Consider the following 23952-nt stretch of genomic DNA (forward strand, 5'->3'; position numbering starts at 1 on the left):
AGACGTTTTGCAGCATGAGCTTTCGTGGGTGAATACCCACTTCTTCGGATGCAAGTGGTGGAAATTTCCTGGGGCAGGTATATATAAGCAAGCAAGAAGCAAGCTAGAGATAACGAGGTTAGATCAATCAGGGAGGATGAGGCCCTGTTCCAGCAGCTGAAGTGTGAAAACCAAGGGAGGAGAAACTGGTTCTGTAATTGGCAAGCCATTCACAGTCTTTGTTTAGTCCTGAGCTGATGGTGTCAAATTTGCAGATGAACTGGAGCTCAGCAGTTTCTCTTTGAAGTCTGGTCCTGAAGTTTTTTTGCTGTAGGATGGCCACCTTAAGATCTGCTATTGTGTGGCCAGGGAGGTTGAAGTGTTCTCCTACAGGTTTTTGTATATTGCCATTCCTAATGTCTGATTTGTGTCCATTTATCCTTTTCCTTAGAGACTGTCCAGTTTGGCCGATGTACATAGCAGAGGGGCATTGCTGGCATATGATGGCATATATTACATTGGTGGAAGTGCAGGTGAATGAACCGGTGATGTTGTGGCTGATCTGGTTTGGTCCTGTGATGATGTTGCTGGTGTAGATATGTGGGCAGAGTTGGCATCGAGGTTTGTTGCATGGATTGGTTCCTGAGCTAGAGTTACTATGGTGCGGTGTGCAGTTGCTGGTGAGAATATGCTTCAGGTTGGCAGGTTGTCTGTGGGCGAGGACTGGTCTGCCACCCAAGGCCTGTGAAAGTGTGGGATCATTGTCCAGGATGGGTTGTAGATCCCTGATGATGCGTTGTAGGGGTTTTAGCTGGGGACTGTATGTGATGGCCAGTGGAGTCCTGTTGGTTTCTTTCTTGGGTTTGTCTTCCAGTAGGAGGCTTCTGGGTACACGTCTGGCTCTGCTGATCTGTTTCCTTATTTCCTCGTGTGGGTACTGTAGTCTTGAGAATGCTTGGTGGAGATTTTCTAGGTGTTGGTCTCTGTCTGCGGGGTTAGAGCAGATACGGTTGTACCTCAGTGCTTGGCTGTAGACAATGGATCTTGTGGTGTGTCCGGGATGGAAGCTGGAGGCATGAAGGTAGGCATAGCGGTCGGTAGGTTTTCGGTATAGGGTGGTGTTGATGTGACCATCACTTATTTGCACCGTGGTGTCTAGGAAGTGGACCTCCCGTGTAGATTGGTCCAGGCTGAGGTTGATGGATGGGTGGAAGCTGTTGAAATCGTGGTGGAATTTTTCCAGAGTCTCCTTCCCATGGGTCCAGATGATGAAGATGTCATCAATGTAGCGTAGGTAGAGAAGGGGCATGAGTGGACGGGAGCTGAGGAAGCGTTGTTCCAGGTCGGCCATGAAAATATTGGCATATTGTGGGGCCAGTCTGGATATGTAGACTCTCTACTCAGACAGTCTGGATATGTAGACTCTCTACTCAGACCCTATGCTACCAGCACTCCCAGCTATCTCCGTGACACCACTGATTTCCTGAGGAAACTACAATGCATTGGTGACCTTCCAGAAAACACCATCCTGGCCACCATGGATGTAGAGGCTCTCTACACAAACATCCCACACACTGATGGAATACAAGCTGTCAGGAACAGTATCCCTGATGATGCCACAGCACACCTGGTTGCTGAGCTCTGTGGCTTTATCCTCACACACAACTATTTCAAATTTGCTGACAATATATATCTCCAGATCAGTGGCACCGCTATGGGCACCCGTATGGCCCCTCTTAATTAGGAACATCTTATTTACGTTCCTTAATTAGGAACGTAAATAAGCAGCATGATTTTCAGATGTGTTGAGCATCTTCTGGAGGCTTTGACTGGATGTTTACTGACTGCTTGTTTTATAGCCTTCTCTATTCAAAAGCAGTGTACTGTCACCCATTATTATTATTATTTGTATTGTGATAGCCTCAACACTGCAGAAAGATAACAAAAAGATGGTCTCTGACCCAAAGAGTTTATAACTAATCTCAATAGACAAATGAAGGGCACAAAATAAGGCATTTCCCATAGGAGCTGTACCATACAGGGCTCTAGACATGACCACATCTAGGAAGGAACAGGAAGGCAGATCTAGTCTAGTCTAGTATAAACTGCTGCTGAGGTTAATCCCTCTAACCAGTTAGTCTACCGTGCTATTAATCAGCTGAAGCGTCCAAGTGATTTCCAAAGAAAGGTCCAATCTGGAAGTGACAAAGACAGATAACAGTGACAAGTCCCAGATCCAAGAGCAATCATCACAGGAATTTCATGAAACACAGATATAAGAAGTATTGTGCCAGTGAAGATGTCTGAGATATGAAACTGTGTCATCTAAATACTAGCGACAAAGAAATCCAAATAAATTAATTATCCCCAGCAGTCCCACGATAAGCAGCTGTAGTGATTCACATTCATTTGTTTAAAAACAAAAACTATGAAGACTTCAAACTGTACAACTCTGGGTTCTTATTACTTTCACCTTTATCGTCCTCCTCCTCCTTCTGCCCTTTATTTTCTACATCCTCCTGTTGTCTGTCCCTATTTAGGCTGCAAGCTCTTTTATTTCAATTTTAGACAGCGCCAAGCACAATGGGGAAGGATCCTGATTGGGGCCCCTGTTGATACTGTAATAAAAATAAGTACTAATAAAAATTACATGTTAAACAAGACAGAGACTACAGAATTCTCTAGAATACTAAAAGTGAAACTCCTCAGTTTGGATAAATAACTGTCCAACACCCACCCACCTGGATTTCTGTGAGGAAAGAATAAAATCGTTGGCTAACAATCCTTGTCCATCCACTCCCTACATTGGGCCAGCATCAAGTCAAAAAATATTTATGGTCAGTAGTACTGAAGGCTGCTGCCTGATCTGAAAGGAAGTATGTACAACTGACCTTCATCTATTGCTAGATCATCAATTAGTGACAACAGTGCAGACTCCATATTACAACTAGGGCAGAAAATATTTAAAGATATTTGACAAAGCTCCTTGTTTGCTGAAGCATATGATGTAAACAATATGCATAAGCCAACAAAGAGAAAATTAACTGCAATCTTGAATGTCTGAACTGAGGCAGCCCTCGTTGCAAAATTTAAAAAATTTGAAAATAAGTTTTCAGCTTCTAAAAGGTTATTTTAACTATTTAAATTTTAAAATATTTTGAGAAATCTCTTTTTTCTGTTAATGGTAGCATACTATAATAATGACTGAACTAACAGTCTTCCAATACTTTAGACAAATATCAAACATTGGATTGTGCAACAAAGTACACTGAAAAATACTGCCTAGGCATTGTTTTACAATGAGAAAAATAGCATTGCAATTCTTAAAAGAAAAACTGTATTTAAAAGATTTTTTTAATTGGCTTCATTGTTCTGTTATTACCATCAGTATTTTATACATTTGTACAATTTCATGGTTCTCCTTTGAATATCTTCTAATTCTGAGCACTATGGAAGTTAGTCCAGGTAAACATAAAATACAAAGCAAGACCCGCAGTGTTCAATGCTAAAAAAATGTCTGGTTAGTTTGACTGGTGGTACTGTATGCCATTCATGATCTCACACCTTGCTTCTTGGCATTCCAGGCCATCAGACCTTTTATGGAGATATTTGGCAAAGGCTACTATGCAACGTTTTGGTTACAGTAATTAACTATTTATTAATCCTGTTGAGACAGACAGACAAAATTCATAGTAAGAGTAGTAGGTGTTTTTTTCAGAATAGAACCACTTGTAAATCTCAACAGGATTAATAAATAGTTAATTACTGTAACCAAAATGTTGCAGAGTAGCCTTTGCCAAATATCCCCTCAAAAGGCCTGATAATTTGTAAGGTATATTTTACAGAGTAACTGACATTAAATTACATGACTTGCTGATATCTTATGGAAGTCTGAACAAGAATACATAGAAGAGTTCTGCTTCTTTTTTTATTACTAAATGCATTTATAAAGAAGAGAGATGAGAGTTAAGTAATTGTTTGCTCCTGCTATTTATTCATCACATATAGTTACCACCACTCAATTAATTGTGATGTCATTTCTGAGACCCTCAGATGAGGACAAACACCAGAAACAGGTGAAATCTTAAGCCTTAAGAATTCTGTTTTCAGGCAATATCCTTAGTAATCAAAATAAAGGGTAAGAACTCCATAAAATAAGAGTTTTATCTTTACAGAGAGTTTTTTGGTATTTTCTATTAGACAGCTACATGTATTTATGTAACTATGAACCAGATGCAAATCAGTGCTTACATGATATGTTGAATGTTAGCCCCTTCCCTTATTTAAAAAACAGGTTATTCTTTCAAGATTGGTTGACTTCTTAGTACAAAGGTAGTAATTACTCCTCCAGCGTATTCTTTGAATGAGGTAAAATCTCAATCGTGCTGATTTTTAAATAGTATTTAACTTGAAGAATAACTATATTCTGAAATGATGTTCAGTTGCATTCTGTAACTATCTGGCACCATCTAGTAGTCACAAGTGTCATCTTTGCCTGATCCTATTAATAGCACCTAGGTCAGCAATAATATTATATACTCCACTACCATATTCAAGAGTTTTTACATAAACTACATTGTGTGGTATTTAATCATACATCTGAACATTTTCTGAAAATGTAGGGGTAGCTGCTGACTACATCCAGCAATACCTATTTGTGCAGGGAACAATGCATTTTACTCTCCTTGAAAGAGCACAGATTGGTCACTCTGGTCAATTGCATAAATAATTTCAAAGTAAATTATTAAGCACTTTTGGGGAAATTCTTGGCAGCAGTTTATAAAATATATTAATTGTGCACATCTGTGTAAACAATTTCAGTACACTATTTCATTTTCTCCCAAACACATAATATACCATAAGTTACCAAAGAAAAAACAGCCTTTGACTTTACTTGAGTCCTGGACATCCAGGACATTTGTCAGAACTGCATAAGCACAGCTTCTGATAGGCCCAAAAATCCTTTGAGGGCCAAAATAAGTAAAATATATTGAGGCTACTTGCAGTGTTCCTGAGCGCTGATTCAATAGGAATCTTCAACTTCCAACAGTGCAAGTTCTTTAAGCTTCACAAACATGAATACACAACAACCCCCATCCTCCTACTCTGCAAAAATAAAAAAGTTAAAAGAATATAATGCTTTTGCAGTATCTAACCACAGCTTTTTAAACTAAAATGATTTTTCTCCTTTTACTTTAGATGTCAAATCCATCACGGAGCAAAATTTTGTTTTTAAAAGACTTCCTCAATGAAGCAGTTCATTTCTCTACATTTAGTTCACTGTATTTTTACAAGCACCAGACTGAGCAAACTATGATTGAGAGAAGCCATTTTATGCACATTGCTGTTGTCCCACATCATTCAGAACAAACCTTTTTAGATCGTTAACTACCACAGGAGTGCTGATTACACAGGCACCAGCAATTTCCTAACCAATGACCACCTGAACAATGATGTGTTCAGCTTCTCAGACCCTGAAGCCTTTCAAAGGTGAATCATTTCACAGTTTGGAACTAGATCTCCATAGCAACTTCCCTTTGAGGGTTTTAGAATCACCATCCAGTAATTCTATGATCATCAAGCTCAACCATTCCCAATGGTTCTTTTCACAGCAGATGGAAAAGGAAGCCTTGAAATTTTACAGTCTATTTCAAGCAATTCATCTGGCAGCCTATTAGAATTCAAAATATTTCGACCTTCAATCACAAAGCATGTTATCTAAAGCTGTGGTGATCTCAAGTCAAGACAAGCAGACGTTTTAGTCTAATCATCCATGATGAGAAGAGACTGACAAAAACTCTTAATTCAACCACCATCAAAATGCTTATTTTAACTGCATGAAAGTCTTTCAACAGGCAATGAAAACACACCACATGTACCATTTTTTATCACAACCATCCATTCAAGGGAAATATGAATTCTGAATATTGACATGGATCTTTGCACTCTCACTTTGCTTTTCAACAAATATCTGCTTCTTAAAAATCAGTATAAATCCAGTTTTACTCTGTTATTCTCTGCAACGGCTCGAGAAACTATGGAAATAAATTGCAATTAACTTCTTAAGTCAGTTTTGTAACACTAAAGTGAAACTGGATCGATCAGTCATTTTTCAGGCATGTTCTAATAAATTCAATCAGCAAGGACATAACTGCCAGTTAAATTATAAACTATAGCACTGGCTAAGATTTTGAAGAAAATCTCTATTTGAATGATTCTATGGATTTTGTTGCTGTTGATGATGCTACCTATTTCCCTAATAGTTTGGGAGTTGCAGTAAGATTTTTCTTTTCTTAAATGTTGCAGTCAACCATTGAAATAATTATGAAGACTATCATGTGCAGAAAAGCTTTAACTTGAAAGTCTTTTAGTCTAATATCCCAGTTCAATTAATTCTACATACACACTTAACTGCAAGCTTGATTCAACTTATTTAACAAATTGCCTACTGTAAATAAGAATTTGGCAAAATTCATATTTTAAGACTTTTTCAAGCTAACATAACAAATGTTTGTTTTTTTCTAAATACCTGTTAATACTAAGAGAACTTAAGTAAATACTTATTGCTTCCAACCCAGAATACACAGCAGTAAAATGCATTTATTGAAAAAGCTTTAACTGAAACTTATCAGCAGTCAGATGATTTTAAAGTTCAGAAGACAAGACATTTACAATAACTATAAACACTCATCTCTAGTAATTAACAAGACCAACAGTAACACAAGGAAAATGTTTAGTCACTTGAAAATGCCCAGAGGCCTTCATACTAGGGTGAGCAGACAGCAAGTGTGAAAAATCGGGACAAGAGGTGGAGGGGTAATAGGAGCCTATATAAGAAAAAGACCCAAAAATCGGGACATCTGGTCATCCTACTTCATACTAAAACCATGATCAACTGCAATAAGTTTGATCCCTTCATCAAAAGACCTCAGCCCCAAAACAAAATACTAATTGGAAAACAAAGGTAATTTTACCAAATGTAAGGGTTTTTTTTTTTTATACTTGCACTAGCAAGAGATATTTTAAGTTAATATTTTACTTTTTTGGAAGATAGTTTTTCTCTGTGGAAAAAACTGTTTGTTCAGCGCTTGTAATATCCAGTTCTCAAATCAAGTGCATCAATTACCACAATTTAGGCCCTACAAGAACAGCATTTGAAATACCAATTTTTTATTAGGCCAATGAAAACAAACCTAAAATGGCTTTTTCTTTCTGGAATATATATTGAATATATTTCTGTTGAGCTTTATCATTTTCCTTTGTTCAAGTGTTTATAAAACATGTTAAAGAGAAGTTTAAAAACCAATCTAAAGACCATGAACAACAACTGATTCAATGATTTATTCAATGGTATTACATTGATAGATAATAATTATAATGACCATATTTTAACATCTGTTTTTTAAAACTTTCCTGTAAAAAAAAAAGAAGGATCAATGTCTTCAGGGAAAAAGCTTTCATAATACAGAAATGTTTGTCTCCATATATTTTCCACATCTTTCAAAGTCAGTTCATGATCAGAGCTACACAGCTTCTTATATTAAACTTGTCTGAGATCTAAGGAGAAAAAGTATGTAAATATGACCACAAAATTTAACTAGGGATCAAGCTAGCAAATGAAAAAGTTATGCATCAACTGAAAATGTAAGTTTTTTGTTTATGGCCACATCTGATTGCTAAAATGAAGCCACTAGAATCTCAGAAAAAGACATCAAGGAAAATCTCTTGGGTAGTTAAAGTACCATCTCCTGCAAAGACCAGAGTTGAAGACAATTATATGAAAAGAATATTAAAACTGCTAGCGGTTTGCAATGTTAGTTACCTCAACAGCCAGTATAAAGTCTTTAAAATATTCTCATAAAAGGAGCCAAAGAAATTACAGATAGTATTTCACATTATAAAAAAAAGTTTGGTTCACAATATGATTCCAATTTTTTCATTTCAATGTGAAGGATATTCAAATCCATGTATTAACGCTGTTTTATCTCATGCACATGAAACATATCCTGAATTTTTAATAATTAAAAGGCCAGGCAGCTACACAAACATTAACCACGACTTTCTGTTCAGCACTGTTAGTCAAAAATTTAATACAAGATATAAAACAATGAATAATAGATTAATTTTATCAAAAAGGCTTCTTAAAAGTTACAACAATCAATACAACAGTGCTGAATCAGGTACGCAGGCCTGCAGATATACAAATGAATTATCTACCAGTACTACAGCTATTATTGAATAAAACTGAGGATACAGAATTTAAAAAAAAAATCCTTGAGACATGTCTCAATTATATGGTATGATGCAGAATTGAACTGTAAAATGTAAATGTAAAATTTACACTTAAAATTATTTGAAAGTCACAATTTTCATTAGCTATTATGTGGTTATATGTAAATATGGTTAAAATATGTGTTCAGTATTTTATTAGTATCAGTTATAAATGGAAATTTTAAAATTCAGTCTGTAATTCTTAAAGTGTTCATGTATCACGTCAGACTTCTGACTTAATTTAACCATTTTGTTTCTTGAGCTTCCCTCTACCATATCCCCAAAAGCCTGATCCTAAACAGTGAGCAAATACATAACTACTGTTTAACAATCTAGAATAACCTTAAGTTTATTTCATTACATATAATCAAGCAACATACAGTAATTAAAGCACACTGAAAACAGCAGTTACTAGCTAATTAACATTACAGAAACACTTTTCTTAATGATGCAAATGACAAAGTATAGTATATATTTTGTTTTAAACTCCCCTTGTTTAGAGTCCTAGAAACTTGGCTTGAGAATTTTAAATTACATTATGGTAGAAGTCAAAATAATGTTGTAAACATTTTACACAAAAATAAGCATTTTAGGGGATTATCCTCATCTAATTATTTTTGCAGAAGATGTGAGCAACAACCAATATAAAAACACCAACAGAAACTGGAGGTGTTCTTTGGCAAGGCTTCACACTTGAAGTCAGGCTCAGTCTTTGCAGAGTCTTTACTTAAGCGTAGTAGCTCCACCATTTCTGCAGTAGCAAGTTACTATGCTGTATCATCACAGCACTTGACCTCTGACTGGGACAGCAAGCAGAGGACAGCTCCAATAGCAACTGTGCTGATCTACAGATCAGTTAGCAGGGAGAAGTAAGCCCACCAGCACCTTTTTCATTAAAGTGATACTTCAATGAGGCACTAAGCCTACTCGCTGGCTTGCAGCTTTAGATCATCAACACATTGTCTTTATCAGACAAGATTTTTTTTAAATTAAACCACCATTTTTAAAAAGACCAGACACCGCAGATTAATTAACTTCCATGCTATTCTTACACAATGTGTCCTGTGTCTTATATTCATCATTATTTATATTCTAGTAGCACCCTTGCAGGAAGGCAGTCCCCACCTCAAAAAGAAGTCTCACTTTATGTTGTTAGTTTAATCTGGAAGCAACTTCTGTTTCTTTTTACCACTTGAATCTTGCCATCATCCATTACATATGTTTATTTTGATTTTAAGTTAACCCTCTTCTCCACTTATCAGTCATTATTTCCCATTAAAATAAATGTACTCATACTCATAACTGAATCTCCACTATAGAAATGTGTACAAAAACAGACTTTTTCTGAAGTCTGTTATTTTATGAAAGAGACAGACATCACAACAGCCCTCTTTGTATAAATGTCACTATGCACATTCACACATACTAACATGCAGCAAAAGTCTAGAGCAGGGCAACAAGAATTATTTCTTGCTCTCAAATGCTCAGAATTCATGTTCATATTTACTACGAAGAGTGAACAAGAAACATTTTAAGGAAAACAAAAGGTTCTTGGTGAAGAAAACCTAACAGTGGCATGTTCTTGTCCCTCACACTACAGAAGAACCTCAGACTTAAACACCAGAGTTACAGACCGATCACCTCATTTGGAAAATGCACAATCAGGCCAGAGATCAAAACACCACAAATATAATACAATACTGTGTTAAACGTAAACTACTAAAAAAAGGAAAAATGTTTTTCTTCTGCTTAGTAAAGTTTCAAAGCTGTATTAAAGTCAATGTTCAGTTTGAAAGAACCACCATAACGCTTTGTTCAGAGTTCTACTTTACTGCCTTCTTGCCTACCTTTGTGCATTTGTAGAAGATGGGATTTGGTACTGTATTTTAATAAGGACTGGATGTGCACAAACACTAACTTAAAAAGTCAGCATTTTCAAGAAGGACCCAGAAAAGATTCTCCTCCATCCTCATTCTTTCAAATTTCTTTTGCCATCAAGCCCCCATTTCAGTCACTGGTTCCCATTTGTGGCATTTTTTGATTGAGTTTCAGTTTGTGTTTTTCCACATAATCAGTCAATCCATCCATCGGCCATGGTTTGTCCTTCCTCCCTGGAAAAATGGAGGTTCTGTCCCCCCTCAAAATTCAATCATTCTCGGAGTATGCCAGAGGAACTGTGCTATTTAGGGAGCACATGCTTGCCTCTCTCTCTCCTGGGAGATTTTGGCAATTACTGGGTGAAATTCTGGCTTCACTGAAGTCTATGTAATATTTTCACTGACTTCAATGGAACCAGAATTTCATCCAACTACTTTCAACCAATCTCCTGGCAATTTTCACTAAAAGCTTTCACATACTGTATGAGAATTCTTGATTTGTAGTCATACCATTGTAAAGATGCAATAGTTTAATAAAAAACATGTTCCACTGTTTAACAATTTGCCGTCTTAGCCAATTTCCTAAACAGAGAAAACAGAATCCATTGTGCTTTCCAACATTTTCAAAACTGAAAGCATAATATGTTGGAGAAAGAGGTCAAGTTTTGGGGATGTTCAAAACCTGTGCAGCTTGGAAGAATTTACCCATATGTGTCTAATGCTATCCTTCAAAAAGTAGATTCAATAGAAGGTATTTTGGCAGCACACAATAAACCTGTTAAAGTGAAGTTCTGTTTCTTTATAAGTTTATTTTTCCACACCAATTTGGCTCACCTCAAATGCCACTGTTTATAGTCCAAATCTTTCCATTTTATTAACACTCACTTCCTGTCCACAGCACCATAATTACCTATTACATACAGAAGTGTTCTGATCTAAATGACCATGAAACAAAAGGATCATAGAAGTTTAAAGACAGAAACAATTCTGTTCACCTCAGTTTCTCCCTGCCATTTTGCAGGAAAGTTCCACTGTTCAGCAGTTAGAATAAAAGTACATTTTGATCAACAAGAGACCACCCTTAAATAAAGAGATAAATAAATACCAATAATTTTTGTAAAGATTTGCTTTCATGGAATTATTTCCTGCAGACTGAAATGGTGTTATTCTGAAAGAGGAAGTTCTGACACACATAATGTTGTTAATTCCCATTCTGTCATGCAAATTAATGGTACATATTTTCCTTTCTGAAAACCTATATGCAATAAAGCTAAAAAAATTGCAGGGTGAAGAAAAGATGGATTACCTTTGACTAGATTGTAGCTCCTAGTGAAAAAAATCAGAACTCTGATCACGAGATCATTTTGTTTTGTGGTTTGCTGATGACTAACATTCAAAAAATGTTTTTCATGTCATTAAAATCATCTGTTCCCTACAATGTGCTTTTAGTTACCAGTTTCCAACTTTCAGCACAATATTGCTGATATTATTACAATATCCCCCACCAGCAGTGGCTTACAGTGCCATCTTGTATTCCCACAAAGTATTCTGTCTCAATTCAGCTGAGAGATCCAACTTCCATCTGGATTCCACCCCCACTGAAACAATCCGGCAATCATTCAAATATTCTTCTTCTGCACCCACCCAAAAAATTATAAATGCCTCTTTTTGCTAACATATTGGCTTGTTCATTTGTGTGTTACTGGGTGATTGTTTTTGTTCTACTGCATATACGTTTGCATATACTAAAAGAGCCAGTCCACATAATTATGCTGTTCCAAAGCAGAAGAAACAATCATGACTTTTTAAAGTAAAGATTTAAAACTCAACCTCACTACCATTGAGGAAGAAGCTTTCCGGGTGAGTTTGGGCTTAGTCCATCAATTTACGCCAAATTTAAAAATTTCTTTTTAAAAACAGTTTGCATACAGACACTACTGGTTGCAAAGATAACCATCTAGATCTGAACTGATGCTGTGCAGTCTTCCTGAGTTGCCGACAGACTACTGTTTCTCATGATTACCCAGGCAGCAGCAGAATGAAATTAAGGAAAGAATGGTAAATTACAAAACCCTGTTAAGAATCACATCAACATTACTCTGCTAATGCAAGCAAAAGCTGCAAGCAGCAACACAAGCATGCATCAACAACATTCATAGAGGAACAGCCGAAAAATCTAACGTGTAGGACAAAAGGGATAAAAGAGAGACAATGTAACCCTGACTTTCCTTATCCAGCAGCTAGGTTTAAGAAAGAACCCTCTCTTCCAACAGCAAGAGGACTTTCCTGTTGTCTGGTACTTACAAGCCTGAGGAGAATGTGAAAAATGGATCCTTACACCAGCATACATTGACAGCTTCATCGTAGGAATGTCAACACCCTCCCACTTCACAGAACAGGGCCTCTGGTTAGTAGTACTGTCTCCATGGATCTCACTTGTCCCCTTACCAGACACGTTTATTAGCCAGTAATTCATGCATTTATTCCTTCAGCTAGACAGAGTCTGGTAAATTTATCAAGCCTTTCCATTTGGATAGCTATGCTGATTAGTGACATCAGAACAGTTAAGCTAATGTTTTGCCTCATTAGGGGTGAGGGATTCTGCCTAAAGTGGCAGAAGGCGAGGCCCCATCCTTCTTCCCCAAGGCCCAGTCCCCAGCCAAGCCGGAACCCAGAACCTGCGCCTGTCCCTGCCCCCTGAATCTCCTGCCCAGGACAGGTGGAAGGTCTGTGGCTCCCCACAGCTGCCCACGTGACTCTTACCCTGACTCGGCCTTGGGTTCCAGCCTGGCATGGGGGCAGGGCCGAAGAGCCGCAGCTGGGCCATGGTAAGAGCTGCCCAGGTAGCGACAGATCCTTCATCAGCTCGGGGCATGGAGCCCAGGGAGCAGGGACACAGGCTGGGGGCTGCTCTTTGGCACCTCCCATCCCAGGCTGGTGGACGGTCCATGTCTCCGGGCTGCTCTTACCATGGGCCAAGCTCCAGTTTCCAGCCAGGCCTAGGCAGGGAAAGGAGGGGTAGGGGGCCAGGCTCCGGTGAAAAATGGACAGAACAGGCCATTTCACTTTCAGAAAGTGGGAGGGCCATGGGACCTTGGCCCCCCCCCATTTGGCACCCCTGTGCCTCATGATTCATAACACTTGGCAACTTGCTCAAATAATGCAGTCATAATACTTTAGTACCTACCATAACATCACACTAAACAAAGCAAGGAAGGGAATATGAATGCCTAAAGCTTCTTCGGACAAGGTGGGTGACAGTCTCTTTTATTAGCCCAACTTCTGGTAAAAAAAAAAAAAGAAACTTTGAAGCTACACATATCTTCAGCTCTTCCATAAAGGTTACACTGACATTTTAAAAAAGTAACCTTATTTGTATGTTCTCTTCTATTTTAATCACTGAAACCCTGTTGATTTTCAGCAAGCATGACACTGTGTGCAGGTTGACTGGCCTATTCAGCTTGAGGGGGTACCTCTACCTTGGTAAAATGTACTCTTACTGTACTTTAGATTTTTAACAATAGCTAAAAGCAAATCTAACAGTGATACTTCAAAAGATTTCTATAAAAAAACCCACACAATTTACTTTCAGAGAGCAATTCCATTCTATTACCACTCAAAGTTATTTATCGCTAAAAAATAAGTGAAAAAACTTTTGATTTTAAATAATATCAATATATCAATGCTGTTTACTTGTTTAAACAACACGGGAGAAATTAGCCATCAGAAATTTAAGTTTGATTTATTCTTTATTTCCAGATACATAAAAGTTTACCTATATAGATAATCCATTATCCTATTACTTGAAATTATGCACTGTAAATAATGCATAATTATTATGAAAAGCAACAGAGTCCTGTGGCACCTTATAGACTAACAGACATATTGGAGCACAAGCTTTTGTGGGTGAATACTCGCTTCGTTAGATGACAAAGTGAGTATTCACCCACGAAAGCTTATGCTCCAAAACATCTGTTAATCTATAAGGTGCCACAGGACTCTTTGTTGCTTTTTACAGATCCAGACTAACACGGCTACCCCTCTGATAATTATTATGAAGGCATTCTTCAAATACAATCAGAAAGGCTTTCTTTAAACACTTGATTAAATTTAAGGCTAGACTCAGCCACTTATTTCCGCTGAGTAGTATCTGACTGCAAATAATTCCACTGAAATAGTTAACACCAGATGAGTAAAAATGGCAGAATCAGGCTCTTAAGAATATTAAAAGTACTTGAAGTATTTTCTGGATATCTGTTTTTTATACATATTTCAGAACAAAAATATTGTTAAAATGTAGTTAAGGTTGAAAGTATGCCTCGACAACTTACAGGTAAAAGTTATAGGGATGTTGCAGTTATCCCAAAAATCAAGAGTTATAAAAACTGTCTTTTAAAGATATCAGTTTAATCTACTCTTAGAACACAAACACTAAAATATACTAATAATCATATCATGATTACATAACACTACAGGAGAGGGAAGACTGTTTGGGTGCCATAAGTGTGCATTTTCATATTTGAAAATCTTTGGATTTCTTTTAAGTGTAACTTTAAACTTTGAATTTCCTGGGTTTATACCTTTTGTGAAGTAACTGCAACATCCCCTAAACTATTTTTTTACCTGTAAATTACTCTCAACCTTAACTCCATGTTGCCTTTGAATTTCCTTAGAGTGGTTTTTCTCCCCCACATCCCCATTAAAAATGTCTCACACAAACACTCAACAAGAAACCCCAAGAGAAAGATACTATACATGTCCAATGATTTTAAATATGTGCAATATCAACCTTAATTTTTTAATTTTAATAGTAGATTCATTGGTACATCACAGCACCACGAAGTGGTCAGATCACACTGTCCAATTAAGCTAGGTTTACATCTGCTTTGCTTCACTAGAGCAGCATAATGCAGATTAAATTCACTGGTGCATCTGGCCCTTAATTTGCAATCTGCTTGTCTAGAGGGATAGGTTAGTGAGACCAGTGCTGGGAAAGGAAGTGAATAGCACTCTATATGCATTTCAATGTCTCTGCACTTCAAGTGGTCCTGACTCAGTTTCTCCAGCATTAGGAGCAGACACAGCAGAGCCAAGAGCCTTTAAAACACAGATCCCCAAGGTAGTATGCAGCCACAGAACCTTTAAAGCTGGGCCAACCAATCTACCAATAAGAGTTTGACATGTCTCCAGTCTCCCTTATACCACCAACTTATCAGAATCAATATAGCTGTTGCATGCAAGTTAGCTGTTGAAATTTAGGGCTTGTCTCCACTTACCGGGGGATCAACGCACGGCAATCAATTCACCAGGGGTTGATGAAGACCCACTAAATTGACCACTGATCGCTCTCCCATTGGCTCTGGTACTCCACCGGAACGAGACGCATAAGGTAAGTTGATGGAAGAGCTTCTCCCATTGACCCAGCGTGGTGTAGACACCGCAATAAGTCGACCTAAGGTATGTCAACTCCAGCTACGTGAGTTGTGTAACTTAGGTCGACTTAGCCCCGTAGCGTAGACCTGCCCTTACCTGAGCTATTGAGTTGGGTTTGTCTGTAGCCTATATTACCATAACAATCTGATACAACAATTAGTAATAATTTGTCTTAATTACAACCTAATTTCTTCAAATACAGCTTATGCTTAAACAACGAGGAATCTCTGAGACACCTTAGAGACTAACAAATTTATTTGGGCATAAGCTTTCATGGGCTAGAGCCCACTTCATCAGATGCATGAAGTGAAAAATATAGGAGCAGGTATAAATACATGAAAGGATGGGGGTTGCTTTACCACATGTGAGTTGAGTCTAATTAGATAAATCAGTTAACAGCAGGATACCAAGGGAAGAAAAATAACTTTTGAAGTGGTAAGAGTGTGGCCCATTACAGACAGTTGACAAGAAGGTGAGAGTAACAGTAGAGAGAAATTAGTAATAGGGAAATTAAGTTTAGGTTTTGTAATGACCCAACCACTCCCAGTCTTTACTCAGGCCTAATTTGATGGTATCCAGCTTGCCAATTAATTCCACTTCTGCAGTTTCTAATTGGAGTCTGTTTTTGAAGGTTTTTTTTGTTTGTTTGTTTTTGTTAAAGAATTGCCACTTTTAGGTCTGTTATTGAGTGACCAGAGAGATTGAATTGTTCTACTGGTTTTTGAATGTTATGATTTCTGATGTCAGATTTGTGTCCATTTATTCTTTCGCGTAGAGACTGTCCGGTTTAGCCAATGTATATGGCAGAGGGGCATTGCTGGCACATGATGGCGTATATCACATTGGTAGATGTGCAGGTGAACAAGCCCCAGATGGTGTGGCTGATGTGGTTAGGTCCTATGATGGTGTCCCTTGAATAGATATGTGGACAGACTTGGCATCGGGGTTTGGTTCCTGGGTTGGTGTTTTTACTGTGTGGTGTGTAGTTGCTGGCGAGTATTTGCTTCAGGTTGAGGGGCTGTCTGTAGGTGAGGACTGGCCTGTCTCCCAAGGTCTGAGAGAGTGAGGGATCGTCCTTCAGGACAGGTTGTAGAGCCTTAATGATGCGCTGGAGAGGTTTTAGTTTGGGACTGTAGGTGACAGCTACTAGTGTTCTGTTACTTTCTTTGTTGGGCCTGTCTTGTAGGAGGGGACTTCTCAGCACCCTTCTGGCTATGTCAATCTGTTTCTTCACTTCACCAGGTGGGTATTGCAGTTTTAAGAACTGCAATCTTGACAGAGATTCTGTAGGTGTTTGTCTCTGTCTGAGGGATCGGAGCAAATGAGGTTGTATCTTACAGCTTGGCTGTAGACAATGGATCATGTTATGTGGTCTGGCTGAAAGCTGGAGGTAACTATAGCGGTCAGTAGGTTTCCGGTATAGGGTGCTGTTTATGTGACCATCACTTATGAGCACTGTAGTGTCTAGGAAGTGGACCTCTTGTGCGGACTGGTCCAGGCTGAGGTTGATGGTAGGGTGGAAATCATTGAAATCTTGGTGGAATTCCTCAAGGGCCTCCTTCCCATGGGTCCAAATGATGAAGATGTCATCAATGTAGCGTAAGTAGAGTAGGGGCATAAGGGTTCGAGAGCTGAGGAAGCTTTGTTCTAAGTCAGCCATAAAAATGTTGGCATACTGAGGGGCCATGCAGGTACCCATAGCATCCGCTGACTTGAAGATATAAATTGTCCCCAAATCTGAAATAGTTGCGGGTGAAGACAAAAAGTCACAAAGTTCAGCCACCAGGTTTGCCATGATTGTATCAGGGACGCTATTACTGATGGCTTGTAGTCCATCTTTGTGTGGAATGTTGGTGTAGAGAGCTTCTGCATCCATAGTGGCTAGGATGGTGTTTTCTGGAAGATCACCAAAGGATTGTAGTTTCCTCAGGAAGTCAGTGGTGTCTCGAAGATAGCTGGGAGTGCTGGTAGCGTAGGGCATGAGGAGAGAGTCTACATAGCCAGATAATCCTGCTGTCAGGGTGCCAATGCCTGAGATGAAGGGGCGTCCAGGATTCCCAGGCTTATGGATTTTGGGTAGCAGGTAGAATACCCCTGGTCAGGGCTCTAGGGGTGTGTCAGTGTAAATTTGTTCCTGTGCTTCTTTAGGGAGTTTCTTGAGCAGATGTAGTTTCTTTTGATAATTCTCAGTGGGGTCAGAGGGTAATGGCCTGTAGAATGGGGCGTCAGAGTTGTCTAGAAGCCTCTTGTTCATACTCCAACATATTCATGATTACAGCACCTCCTTTATCAGCCTTTTTGATATGATGTCAGAGTTGTTTCTGAGAATGTGGATGGCGTTGTGTTCTGCACGGCTGAGGTTATGGGGCAAGTGATGCTGCTTCTCCACAACTTGAGCTCGTGCACGTCAACAGAAGCACTCTATGTAGAAGTGCGGTCTGTTGTTTCGACCTTCAGGAGGAGTCCACGGAGAATCCTTTTTGTAGTGTTGGTAGGAAGCTTCCTGTGTGTTATTGTGCTGGGGGGGGGAAGGGGGAGGAGAGAGCTCAGTGGTTTGAGCATTGGCCTGCTAAACCCAGGGTTGTGAGTTCAATCCTTGAGGGGGGCCATTTAGGGATCTGGGGCAAAAATCTGTCAGGGACAGTACCTGGTCCTGCTATAAAGGCAGGAGACTAAACTCAATGACTTTTCAAGGTCCCGTCCAGTTCTATGAGATAGGTATATCTCCATATAATCAGTGGTGTATTGGAAATATTCCTTGAGTCATAGACATCAAAAGTAGGATTCTAGGTCACCGCAAAACTGTATCATGTTTATGGGGGCAGTGGGGCCCTTGGGGCATGTAGGAGTTTAGATAGTTTACAGAGAAAAAAGGACATTAGAGATGAAAAGTGTGTGTTGTGAATGGCTTGTCTAGTTTTTGTAAAGTCCAGCCACAAGGGATTTTGTGTGGAAGGTTGTTTTTTTAAGAGAGTTTCTAGTTTTGAGAGTTCATTCTTAATCTTCTCTTGTTTGCTGTACAGAATGTTGATCAGGTGGTTCCACAATTTCTTTGAGCGTGTGTGGCAATCTCTCACTACAGTCTGTGTGGTATGTTGATTGTAATGGATTTTTTACCTTCAGTCCTTTTGGTATTATGTCCATTTGTTTGAGTTCAATCCCTGAGGAGCCCATTTAAGGAACTGAGGTAAAAATCTGCCTGGGGATTGGTCCTGCTTTGAGCAGGGGTTGGACTAGATGACCTCCTGAGGTCCCTTCCAACCCTAATATTCTATGATTCTATTAAAAAAAAAGTCTCAAGAGACACCACATTTCTTAAGCAGTTTAACTAATTTAACTCAAACAAAACAATGGGTTTTCTTGTAAATTCTCTGAAAATTCAAAGCGTTCTGTAATTTTGGGGAGGATACCTTATTATTCATACCTATCTATGAAATTCATTATCTCTGCCTTAACATAAGCAAAACTGAAATCAATCTAATTACAAAATCATATAGATATCACATGTACACACAAATTCACTCGCATTATCTATTAATTTTAAATGCAAAGGCCTGTACAGAATGGGATTAGGAAAAATGCAGAGATAAGGTAAGATCTTTGGGACAGTGATAGTCATTTACTATATGTTTGTACACACCCTACCACAACAGTGCCCTGACCTGTTTGGTCTCTAGGTGCTACCACAATATAACGGTTTAATAACAGTGGAGTATGAGATGAACAATGCATAGTTATATAATGTGTTCAAATGGAACTGTCTCCTGAGGTCTGGATCTCTTTGATGTAAGATTTTCTCCTCTTGCAAGCCTATTATATGCCTTTAATTCACAATTTTTAAAAATGCAGGAACTTTTAAACAAGCATAAAAAAAAGCATCCAATAGTAGCAAAAACAACAACAAAAAAAGAACACCCTCACACACACACACACACACACACACCCTCTTCCCAAGACTACTCAAGGCAAAAGGGATTTGTCACATTAAACAGTAGTCAATAGCTGTACACAATCAGTAAACAAATTCAGCTGGGGGGGGGGGGCCTGGAGAGACGACTACATCACCATTTAGTGGTTGCAATTTAGATTATTCTAGCGTGTAATACTTTAATTGTATAAAACAAAGCTGATGTCACAAACACAAAAGAACTTCTTGCAAAGCAAGCACCACAAGTAATTTTTATGCTGCCACTGATGGCTGACAAGTGATGAGCACTTAGTTGAATTTACACACTTATGCATCTAAGGCAACAGGTGGCTTGTAAAAAGAACACACTGAAAAGAGCTTTTTAACTCTTCACGATCAACATTTTTATAATATGCTTTGTCAGAAGGACCAGCTATAGTCTTTTTACAGCTAAAAAAACCTCAACATATTAACTAAAAATATACACAATACAGTAAAGTAAATTCACTTGTATTGCAGTAGGCACCTAAAGGCCCCAACCAGGATCAAGGCCTCACCAAGGAGTTGTACAAACATGTAGGAAGGCACAACAATTACCCAAAAAATACTGAAATACAATAGATTAAAACAATTTAGACTACAGTAGCACATGTTCTGTACAACTGAACTTTAGTTCCATAATTCATCCTATAATATTAGATCATTTCTGTTGATTTTTCTTTTTTCTAAAGTTATTTTAAATATGACAACTGAATATTACAATATATTATGGCGGAAATCCTTAACTACAGAGCTCTTTGTTTCACTGTTTGATACAAAGATGTCAAAGATATGATCGTCATGTAGAAAAAATACTGCAGTCCAAAAACCAGTGTTGTTAGTTTAAACATAACACATTGTAAGCACAGAATTTTTCAAAGGACAACATTGCACAGGACTCAAAATAATGCTTTTCTGAATTTCCATTTAACTGTAGAATATTCCCAGACAAAAACTAAAGTTAAAATAGAGTTATGATTGGCTGTATGTATCTGTAATTCAGGTTATAAAATTACAGGGATGTTAAAATTATCACAAAACCTAGCATTATAAATGCATGAAATTCAGAACTGAAGTTAAATTTAAAAGAAATCGAAACATATAAAAGGTACAGAAATGCACAGTTTAACTCAGCCCTGTAGTGACGCCATGATAATATTACAATTAAGGTATTTTAGTTTTTGTGGTCTCAGATTACACTGTTTAAAAATATTAGATTTTTTTCCCCTTTCATCTCCACCTCACTGCATCAATTCTAATGATTTGAAGCTATAGAATATCAACCTTAACTTTTTTTTATTTAACTTTTATGGCCATATTCACTGGTATATTCTAACTCAGCGATACTCAGGAGCCGCAAGTGGCTCTAATGTGCCTCCTGCAGCTCTTTGCAGCATCTGATATTAAAACATTAGTTATTAATTAAATCACACAATCTAAGTTAGTAACCAATCAGGATGCTTTTACTATGTTATTAAGCAACTGTAGAATACTTGGTCGGTCATTTTGCTGTGAGAATAATATAGAGTAAATGGAAAAATAGTTACCCACTTTTTTGTAACTTGTTTGAGATGTGTTGCTCATGTCCATTCTATTCTAGGTGTGCGCATGCCCACATGCGTGGTCGTCAGAGATTTTTCCCTTTGTGGTATCCATAGGGATGGCCCGTGGAACCCACTTGAGTGCTGCGCCCATGCACTAGTATATCAGGCACCGCTAGCCCTACACTTTCTCAGTTCCTTCTTGCCAACAACTGAGAGGGGCAGGTAATGGAGTGGACATGAGCAACACATCTCGAAGAACAACAGTTATGAAAAGGAGGGGAAACCATTTTTTCTTCCTGCTGCTTGTCAATTCCATTCTAGGTGACTCACAAGCAGTATCAATGGAAGTGGGCTTGGAGTTCAGTCTTGCAGCACTGCTCTGCCCTGCCAAAGCCAGCGTCATCTGTAATACACTACACCAGTATTGTCCGTCAGAACCTGCACCACCTTGCCTTTCAGGTGGGGGCAAGAAAGCCCGGTAGGTCAGGCGAACTGTCCTGAGCTCCCTGACATTGATATGGAGGGTGAGATCGTCCTGCAGCCAGCAACCCTGGGTGCTCAGAACCCAGGTGGGCTCCCCAGCCCAGATCCAAAGCATTGGAGACCAGGGTGAGCGATGGGGACAAAGTAGTGAAGGGAACTCCCTGCAGCACCAACTTGGGGTCCAACCACCAATGCAGACACGACAGGACGTGGTTCAGTACCCTGACCATCTGGTGCCTGTTGGGAATATAAACCGAGGCCAGCCACGCTTGCAGAGGCCATAGATGGAGCCGAGCATGAGTGATCACATACGTGCCCAAGATCACAGCTACAAGTGGAGCAACTGGGATTCCCCATGCGTTGCAGTAAGGCCACTGCACAGGCCACTAACCTGGCTGCCACTGCACTGATGCTGTCACTATGGTCTCGGTTGCCCAGTCGCACTGTTGGGGTCTAGATGAGAGGATAACCTGTCCTTCAGTACCGGAGGAACTGCCTTCCAGAGATCATGGGGGGGCCGTGGATACTTGGATCTGCTTAGAGACTACAGATAACGCTGACTGGTGCCCAGTACGTGAGGACTGGTACGGTGGCGTGGAGACCGGTGTCAGTGCTGGGGGACCGGAGGCGGGACGGAGAACACTCCCATGGCATGGGTGACCCAAATCAGTGTCGAGACAGCAGGAAGGCAATCGGTACAGATAGTAAGGGTACCCACGCCTCTCGGTAATCCACATCAACACAATGGGGACCGTGATCGCTGTGCTGGTGACTTATGGTGAGCACCAGACAATTTCAGCGGTGTCTCCGGTGACTGGCAGCATCAAGGTGGAGAGCATATCACTGTCTCAGGGATCGGCAGTACTCCACTGCTCCCTGAGGAGCTTTATCGGCTGATTTGCTCTCTTGGGGAGCCTTTGCCGAAACCTGCGGCCCCTGCTGCATCTGTGGCCTTTGCTCCCTCAATGCCAGAGGAGCACGTGAGGGCATCGGTGCCGGCAGGGGAGTTGGTCCGATACCACTCACAGGAGTCTGAGGAGGACCTTTCACAGGGCTAATGGCCCCAATGGGAGAATGTCTACCCCAGAGCCACGCAGTTGGCTAACAGCCCGAGGCTGCCACATGGCTCATTTTCCCAGCGCCGGGGGGACATGTTTCTTGGCCTTCTTTTTCGATACCGGTGACACTTATGAAGTGTTACCCTCTATCAAAATGGCCACCATCTTTCATTGTTTGAGAGTGAAGAAAACAACCATCTTTGATAAGAGCAGCCTACGGCATCAATTCTATTGAACAACAAAGGTAGACAGGAGTACTTCTTAAAATAGCCACCTAGCTGAACAAGTTATGATATCAGTTCTGCTGACAATGGGAAAGGGCCACTATTTAGAGAAAGGGCAGTTATACATGGAATCTTCTAGTCCAGGAGTAGGCAACCTACAGCACACGTGCCAAAGGTGACATGCACGCTGATTTTCAGTGGCACTCAGACTGCCCGGGTCCTGGCCACTGGTCCGGGGGGCTCTGCATTTTAATTTAATTTAAATTAAGCTTCTTAAACATCTTAAAACCCTTATTTACTTTACATATAACAATAGTTTAGATATATTTTAGACTTATAGAAAGAGACCTTCTAAAAACGTTAAAATGTATTACTGGCATGCGAAACCTTAAATCAGAGTGAATAAATGAAGACTCAGCACACCACTTCTGAAAGGTTGCCAACCCCTGTTCTAGTCTAACAGAACATTCATAAGCACTTGAAGAAAAAAAAACCTTTTAATTATGAAGGAAAATGAAAAAAAAAACCCAAACCATTAATTCCCACCCCACACACAAATTTAGCTTATGCAAAAAAAAAAAAAAAGGTGAATTTTAACCATAATGACAGTTTGAGGTATATATGTAATTTGTTACTAAGATTACGGAGATAAAGAAATTATGACACAGAGTGCTAAAATTTCAAAGAATCCATTTTTAATCATTTGAATTCAAACAAATTTGTGAATTGCCAGGAAATTCATTTGGTACTCTAAAAGTAAGTGCTGAAAATTGGAGTTGAATCCATGCTTTAAGTGCAAATCCAAGGTGCTTCCATAATGTACTTTGGGGAAGGGGAAGAGAGGAAGACAATAAGAGCAACTGAAAGGTTACTTACTAGTAAGTTTTGTGCACTGAGAGACAGTTCTGTGCATTGACACTTGTGGGTTGGGACCCCCTTCAACTCCATGGAACCTCTACCAAAGCCATGTCTATCAGGGCTGTGCTTGCACTTACTGACATCAGCAGTCCACACTGGAATGTGCGTAAAGAAGTGCAGCCCCAATCACCTCAGTTCTTTCTCCTGAACCACAGAATCTCATTATTCAGAGAAAACTGAGGTACAGTGGAAAGTGGGTAAGAAGTACCAATGCACCAA

General features: G+C 39.3%; 1 protein-coding gene across 4 annotated transcripts in view; it reads right to left on the minus strand.

Moving 5' to 3' along the window:
• OLA1 (Obg like ATPase 1) overlaps window positions 1-23952 on the minus strand; it is a 180066-nt gene that overhangs the window by 88618 nt on the left and 67496 nt on the right. Inside the window, exon 1 of one of the 4 annotated variants that reach the window (XM_045032558.1) lies at window positions 5352-5480. The exons of 2 other annotated variants lie outside the window; for them this stretch is intronic. The gene's annotated coding sequence lies outside the window, so the exon portion shown is untranslated. Of the gene's footprint in view, window positions 1-2452; window positions 2582-5351; window positions 5481-23952 lie in introns of those variants that run through there. One more of the 4 variants, XM_045032556.1, reaches the window with a different exon arrangement.

The sequence above is a fragment of the Mauremys mutica genome, chromosome 10 (assembly GCF_020497125.1).
Source record: "Mauremys mutica isolate MM-2020 ecotype Southern chromosome 10, ASM2049712v1, whole genome shotgun sequence".
NCBI lineage: Eukaryota > Metazoa > Chordata > Testudines > Geoemydidae > Mauremys > Mauremys mutica.